Here is a 9,004-nt window from a genome sequence, read left to right as displayed (position 1 = left end):
GCGAACCCGGTTCCCCTGCATCGGCAGGCGGACGCGCAACCACTGCGCCACCAGGGAAGCCCCCATGAAACAATATTCTTTGACTATTTTAGCACAATTCAAGTAGATGTAGAAATGGAAGGAAAAAACTGAGTACTCTTAAAATTTATTCTACAAAATACTCGAAACAATTAAACCTAAAATGTATAAAAGGAAGAAACGTTATCTTAAAAAACAATGCTGGGGGACTTCCCTGGTGGTCCACTGGTAAAGAATCTGCCTTCCAATGCAGGGCACGTGGGTTCGATCCCTGGTCAGGGAACTAAGATCCCACGTGCCGCAGGGCAACTAAGCCCACGCGCCACAACTACTGAGCTCACATGCCTCAACTAGAGAGGCTGCACACCGCAAACTACAGAGCCCATGTGCTCTGGAGCCCGCGCACCACAACTACAGAGCCACGCGCCCTGAAGCCTGCACACCACAACTAGAAAGAGAAAACCCACACGCCACAACTAGAGAAGAGAAAACCTGCACACCACAACTAGAGAGAAGCCTGTGCGCCGCAACAAAGATCCCGCATGCCGCAACTAAAGACCCGACGCAGCCAAAAATAAATAAAATAAATATATAAAAATAAAAATAAAATCTTTAAAAAGAAGAAACAACGCTTGGCTACACAAATATGAGACAAAATAAAATAGACTTTAAGACACCAATTGTTATGAGAGATGCCGGATATTATATGATGATAAAAGGGTCAATCCATCAAGAAATAACAGTTATGCACTAAACAAGAGCACCTAAATACGTGAAGCAAAACCCAACAGAACTGAAGGGGAAAATGGACATTTCAAAAATATTTGGAGACTTTAAAATCCCACTTTCAATAATGGATACAATAGCCAGAGGGAAGATAAACAAGGAAATTGAAAACTTAAGAACACTATAAACTAACTAGACCTATAGACCTATATGGAACATTCCACAAAACAAAAGTAAAATACACATTCTTCTGAAGTGCACATGGAACATTTACCAGGATACACCATATATTAGGACACGAAACTAGTCTTAATCATTTTTAAAAAAATGAAATCCTACAAAAATGTTCTCTGACCAAACTGGAATGAAATTAGAAATCAATAACAGATGGAAATTTGGAAAGCCACAAACATGTGCAAATTAAATAACACAATTCTAAATAATCAATGGGTCAAGGAAGAAATTCAAGGGAAATTAGAAAATACAAGATGAATGAAAATGAAAAATATCAATACAACATACCAAAACTTATGGGATGCAACAAAAGCAGGGAGATTATACCTGTAAATGCCTACAGTACACACACAAAAAGAAAGATCTCAAATGACTAAGCTAACCTGCTACCTTAAGAAGCTAGAAAAAGAAGAGTACACTAAACCTAAAGCAAAAGAAGGAAGAAAATAGTGAAGATAAACAAAATTTAAAAATAGAAAAACAATATGTAGGGAAAAAAATCAACGAAACCAAAAGGTGTTTCTTTAAAAAGATTAACAAAATTGACAAACCTTTAGCTAGACTGATCAAGAAAAAAAGGGAAAAGACTCAAATTACAAAAATCAGGAATGAAAGTGAGGATGTTGCTACCGCTCTTACAGAGATAAAAATACTAAGAAAATGCTATGAACAATTGTATGCCAACAATTAGATAACCTACATGAAATGGACAAATTCCTAGAAACATACAAACTATCAAAACTGACTCAAGAAGAAATAGAAAACTAGAATATGCTCCAAAACAAGCAAAGAGATTCAGTCGATAATCAAAAACTTCCAATAAGGAAAAGCCTAGACTAGATGAATTCACTGGTAAAGTCCATTAAACATTTAAAGAATAATTAATGCCAATCCTTCTTAAACTCTTTCAAAAAGTAGAAGAGTAGGAAACAGTTACTAATATGAAAACAATGTTACCCTAGTACCAGTGCCAAACAAAGAGATTACAAGAAAACTACAGACCAATATCCCTTATAAATCAACGCAAAGTCCTCAACAAAATACTAGAAAATCAAATCCAGCAGCATATAAAAAAGATTATGCACCAAGTGGTGTTTGTCCCAGGAATGCAATGTTGGGTCAACATATGAAAATCAATCAATGTAATACATCATATTAATAAAGGGAAAAAACACAAGATAATCTCAATAGATATAGAAAAAAAAAAAACCTCTTGATAAAAATCTAAAACCCTTTGGGACTTCCCTGGTGGTCCAGTGGTTAAGAATCCACCTTCCAATGCAGGGGACGCGGGTTCGAGCCCTGGTCGGGGAACTAAGATCCCATATGCTGTGTGCCGCAAGGAAAAGATTCCAAGTGCTGCAACTAAAGACCTGACGCAGCCAAATAAATAAATAAGTTTTTTTTAAAAAAATCTAAAACCCTTTCATGACAAAAACTCTCAACAAACTAGGAATAGAAGAGAACTTCCTTACACTGATAAAGGGCATCTATGAAAAACCCAGAGCTAACATCATACTTAAGGGTGAAAGGCTGAATGCTTCCCCCCTAAGATCATGAACAAGACACGAATATCTGCTCTTGCCACATGTGTACTGAAAGTTAAGGGCAGTTAGACAAGAAAAGGAAGAAATAAAACTATCTCTACTCACAGATGACCAGGGAAGCCCCCTGGTTAACTGATTTTTGACAGTGGTGCCAAGTCAATTCAACGGGGAAAGAATAGCCTTTTCAACAAAAGGTGCTGGGACAATTGGATATCCACATGCAAAAAACTGAATTTGGACCCCTAACTCATATCATATATAAAAATTAACCCCAAATTGTTTAAAGATCTAAATTTAAGAATTAAATCTATAAAACTCTTAGAAGGAAACATAGGTATAAATCTTCATGACTTTGGTTTAGGCAACAGGTTTTTTTTAATATGGCATCCAAAGCACAAGCAACAAAAGAAAAAATAGATAAAGTGGACTTTATCAAAACTAAAAACTTTTTTAGGTCAAAGGACAGTATGAAGGGGACTTCCCTAGTGGTCCAGTGGTAAGAATCCACCTTCCAATGCAGGGGACGTAGGTTTGATCCCTGGTCAGGGAACTAGCATCCCACATGCTGCTGGGCACCTAAGCCCGTGCACCACAACTACTGAGCTTGCGCACCTAAACTAGAGAGAGAAAACCCGCACACCACAACTAGAGAGAAGCCTGCGCGCCGCAACAAAAGATCCCGCGTGTCTCAATGAAGATCCCATGTGCTGCAACTAAGACCTGATGCAGCCAAAAATAAATAAATAATAATAAAAAGGACAGTGTGAAGAGAGTGAAAAGACAACCCATAGAATGGGGTAAAACATTTGCATATCATGTAACTGATTTTTTTAACTTGTATATAGACTATATAAACAACACAACGCAATAATAAAAAGATTAAAAACCCAGTTTAAAATGGGCAAAGGATTTGAATAGACATTTCTCTAAAGAAGATATACAAATAGCCAATAAATGTATGAAAAGATGCTCAACCTCGTTAGTCATTAGGGAAATGCCAACAAAGGCCACAATAGAATCCCATTTCATATCTGCCACGATGGCTATAATTAAAGAAAAAGAAGACAGAAAGTAACAAGTGTTGGCAAGGATGTGGAGAAATTGGAACCCTCATACATTGCTAGTGGAATGTAATATGGTACAGCTGCTTTGGAAGAAAATTTGACAGTTCCTCAAAAAGTTAAACATAAAGTTACCATATAACCTAACAATTCTACTCCTACATATATATACCCTATAGAATTGAAAACATATGTTCACAGAAAAACTTGTATGCAAATGATCATAGCAGCATAATTCATAATAGCCAAAAGTAGAAACAACTAAATATCTATCAACTTACAAATGAATAAACAAAATGTGACCCATCCATAGACCGGAATTCCACTTCGCCATAGTAGTAACGAAGTAGTGATACATGTTACCACATGCGTGACACTTGAAAACATCATGCTAAGCGAAAGAAGCCAAATACATAAGGCACATATCGTGCAATTCCACTTACATGAAATGTCCAGAAGAACAAATCCACAGGGACAGAAAGTAGATTAGGAAAGAGAGGCAGAATGAGGTAAAAGATAATTTACTTGCTCAAGGTCACAGGGCTACTAAAGCAGCAAAGTCAGGATTTGAAATCACATCTTTCTGACTCAGTGACTCCTAACAATTCTACTGCCTTCATACATTCATCATTCACTCAACCAACAGTGATTATGCACCGAATACATGCTAAGCACCAAGAATAAAATCATAACAAAGTCACAACAAACCCTACCTTCCAGGAACTCACAGTAGAGAATGGAAGACAGATGTGAAAACAACAAAGAAGTGGCCACTCAAGACTGAAATAAGGGCAATTGTAGAAGTACCTAAGAGAAGGGTGAGTTGTATTAGCTCAGGTCTTCTGAAAAGCTGAGGCCAGGCCAAGACAGGATTAAAGGAGCAAGGATTTTATTAGAGCAAATGCCTGTGTGAGAGAAATTAGGAAGGGAGCCAGAAAAACACTGGGAGAGTCATCGGACCATGATGGCAAGTCTGACAAGAATGAAGTAAAGAGGGAGAAAATGGGTGGTAGCACCCTAGACTGCCATTGCAGCCTAAAGGAAGTTTGACAAAGCTGTTGATAGAAACTCCACAAACCAAAGTCAAAATCAAAAAAGAGCCATGTCTCCCGGGAACAAGTCTGCCTTAGCAACCCTTTGGTCTTCAATCATTGACTGGGAGCACCCCATGAGACACAGCCCTTGATGCAAACCTGGAGATGGATTTCACAGAAGCACGGCAGCTGGGATCCTTGGTCAATTATGCTCCCTGTAGTTGCAGCTCTTCAAGGTGCGGTCCTTATAGTCACCACAAGGGTTAAGTGTCAGGGAAGGCTTTCTGGTGATTTTTGACCTGGTTTATAAGATTATAATCTACTCATGGATAGGGACAGTATAAGGAAGAAAATCAAGCACCATGGAGAAAAGGAAACTGGGTGAGCAGCTGTGGTACTTGCAAAGCTTTATACTAGCTATGGGTCTTGGTCCTTGGAGCTTTCAACAGAGCTTTTCTTGTCCTAGCTGTGACCCCAATGTCTTACACTTATAATCTAGTTCTTATTAAATATGTTACAAAATACAATATAATTAGATTATCATTGAATATTTCATTGCTCAATGTAATTCAGCTCGTCATTTAACACATGGAAAATTCTGTGCATTAATATTCAGTCATTCCAGACAGAGTACTTCTGAAAGATTTGTGAGTTCATTTACATGTTTATCTGCTCTTTTCTCCTTGAGAGTAGGACTGTTCTTCCGCCTGATGATTAGAATGAATTGGATATTTTGAACTCATCCATCAGATTTGGAAATGATCTCTTAATTGACGAAGGTGTTTAACAGTTAATTGAACATTTCTACTGTGAACTTCCATTTTTTTTTAAGTACAGAAATAGCACAGCAGGGCTGTGGACAAGTAAAGAATGTCACACAAATACCTTTCTGTGTCTGTCCTGTTCTCTGCAATATCCCTGCTTCCTTGCAAACTGCTATGCACACAGTAGGGCACTCAATGAATATTTCACGATTTCATTTTCTATGAATTTCTGACAATTTAAATATATGGGAGTAAGTGTATCTTTGTTACATATAGCTATTGAGAAATTTAAGCTGATTTATAATACGCTTTGAAAATCTGAATGTTACCAATTCATGTAGGTAGAATATTTGGTATCCAGGTCCTATTCAAATGCCTCATCAGACATTAATATTACATCTTCCTTCCCCTCCCCCTCTTCTTCCTAAACCCTCACCTTACAGCGGCCTAAAAGTTATAATAATGTATGGAATCCAGCCTTAAAGTCTAAAACACAGTTACTTTCTTTAACCAAGAATAGAGAAAACAATCTTATTGTGGAACACTTTCAACCATGAAAAATGATTTCCTGTATCTTTACTTAGAAAGTTATGACCTTCACTCATCTTTAATATGCCCAGACTTGGTGCCAACCAAGTGGCATTCATATTTCTTCCAATTTGTGCTAACCAAGAGGCACTGTATTTCTTCCAATTTTCAAGTAAGTGTTTTAATGAAACTATTTGTTGGGAGTTGCTAATATGCATACTATCTTAGTACCCATAACCAATTATAATTGAACCATCACCTGAAAAAATTTGCTATTTGAAGCATACAATAAACTTGCCATTTGCTTTTTTTGACAGTACCATTCTGACAGTCTCTTTGAATCTTCCATTAATCTGGTTGGACTTTTCATCTTATATCCAGAAATTATTTACCTGGGGAAGTGTCAATACACCAGGAAATAGATACTTGTTAGTCTGGGTCCTCCAAGAAGGAGAAGATACAAAGATGGATTTATTGAAGAAAACACCTGTGAGGGAAAATATACCATGTGTTATGGCTCAAGAGCTGTCAGGCAGTAATACAGGTCTGACTCTGGAGGCGAGAGGGAAGGAAGGAAGGTTGGTTATGAAAAGTCGTACACTGCAGTGCAGTTCTAAGAAAATGTCAGCAAGACCAGCAGGGAGTCACCCTTTAGAGCAGTTCTGTGTCTCCCAGGAGTGGGTCTCCTTTAGTATCTTTGATGGACTCAGTCATTGGCTAGGAGTAGCCTATGAAAGTATCGGTCTTGTGCAAATGTGGTGAAGGATTTAGAGCTCAGTAACTGAGATCATTCAATCAGGCTCCTTGAAGTTGGAGACCTGAGAGGTGCCTTTCATGGACAACACAGAAAGAAAAGAGAGGTTTGCATCTCAAACTTCACACTCCTTTCTAAAAGCATACAAATTGAAAGTAAAGTCTCATTTAGGGCAGAGGTGACTTGCCTCAGGCCAGAAACTCACTGATTCATTCAAATCATACTTTAGGGATGCAATTAAGCACATGACCTTTGGCTTACACAGAGCTGGGTTCAAACCCTACCTCCCCCACTTAATGGTTATGTGAATTTGGGCAAGTCACTTTAAAACTGAGTCTCGGGACTTCCCTGTGGTCCAGTGGTTGAGACTCCTTGCTCCCAATGCAGGGGGCCTGGGTTGGATCTCTGGTCGGGGAACTAGATCCCGCATGCATGCCGCCACTAAGATCCTGCATGCCGCAACTAAAGATCCCGCGTGTTGCAACTGCACGTGCCACAACTAAGACCCGGCACAGCCAAATAAATAAATATTTTAAAAAACACAACTGAGTCTCAGCTTCTTCATTGGCTAAGTGAAGATAATGATAACCATGCTTGCCAAATAAGGACTATTGGGAGGATTAAATGAGATAACCTCCCAGGTCCCATGGGGGAGGGGATGCCTTGGCCCCTGGTTTCTTAGCACAATCTGTTACTCCTTCCCCTTCCTCAATCCCTTGACGCGAAGTCTAACGAGAAGAGTCTCAATTCGTCATCTCTTTGCCCAACCTCAGGGCTGTGGGCGCCTACTATTTATTTATTTATAGATTTCATATGTTTATTCTTTTAACATCGTTATTGGAGTATAATTGCTTTACAATGGTGTGTTAGTTTCTGCTGTATAACAAAGTGAATCAGCTATACATACACATATATCCCCATATCCCCTCCCTCTTGCGTCTCCCTCCCTCCCACCCTCCCTATCCCACCCCTCTAGGTGGTCACAGAGCACCGAGCTGATCTCCCTGTGCTATGCGGCTGCTTCCCACTACTACTATTTATTCTTAATCTACACTGCCTTCAAGGACTAGCAACCCCCAACCCGTACTCTGAGAACCACTCCTCCCTTTAATCTAAACATATGGTTTCCATAAAAATCACCACAGTCTTATGTGACACCACATGGTTGTGGACTCGAGCCAACCTGGATCAATCAGAGTCCTTCCTGAAAATGTTTAAAGCCAAATCTGAGGAGCAAATCAATCAAAACCATAAGATATGGGACTTCCCTGGTGGCGCAGTGGTTAAGAATCTGCCTGCCAATGCAGGGGACACAGGTTCGAGCCCTGGTCCGGGAAGATCTCACGTGCCGCAGAGTAACTAAGCCCGTGCACCACAACTACTGAGCCTGCATGCCGCAACTACTGAAGCCCACACGCCTAGAGTCCGTGCTCCGCAACAAGAGAAGCAACTGCAATGAGAAGCCTGCGCACAGCAACGAAGAGTAGCCCCCACTCGCCGCAACTAGAGAAAGCCCGTGCGGAGCAACAAAGACCCAACGCAGCCAAAAATGAATGAATTAATTTAAAAAAAAAAACATAAGATATAACAGTCCAGCATCCTCTCAACAGCCATGGTTTCTGTCAGGAGGAGGAAGGCAGTGTGCCGTGAGATAGAATGGGTCTGACACATACACTGCTGTATAGATAAATGACAGAGGGTCACATTTGTACTCAATTCTCTGGACCTAGTTGTTCCTGTGGTTGGGTTGTTCAAACTGTTCTATGGATTCTGATATCCCTTTTTACCTAAAGGACTTTGAACTGGTTTGTTCTCACAACAAAGGTCCTAACAAAAATAACCAGGGTCCTATTTTTGGCTCTTTTCACTGGTCCATATTCTTTCCCAAGTAAGAAGTGAACTCTCCAATGGAGTCTTCCTTACAGAGCCAATTAACTTCCCTCAAAAGAAACAAGTGTGGACTCGTTCTTCTATCATGGCTTTTTCCTTCCCCCAAATCTTATGGAGTCAGTTAATGAAGAGAATGGAGTTTGGAGTCTGAAAGACTTGGGTTCGAATCCCAGTTCTTCTATTTACTGGCTATTTGATTCTGGGCAAGTTAAATAATCAGAGCTCCAGTTACCTCACCTCTAAAATGGAAATTCAGGGTTTCCCTGGTGGCACAGCGGTTGAGAATCCGCCTGCCGATGCAGGGAACACGGGTTCGTGCCCCCGTCCGGGAAGATCCCACGTGCCGCGGAGCGGCTGGGCCCGCGAGCCATGGCCGCTGAGCCTGCGCGTCCGGAGCCTGTGCTCCGCAACGGGAGAGGCCACAACAGTGAGAGGCCCGCGTACCGCA

Source organism: Physeter macrocephalus, chromosome 21 (assembly GCF_002837175.3).
Source record: "Physeter macrocephalus isolate SW-GA chromosome 21, ASM283717v5, whole genome shotgun sequence".
Classification (NCBI taxonomy): Eukaryota; Metazoa; Chordata; class Mammalia; order Artiodactyla; family Physeteridae; genus Physeter; species Physeter macrocephalus.
This window is presented reverse-complemented; position numbering follows the sequence as displayed.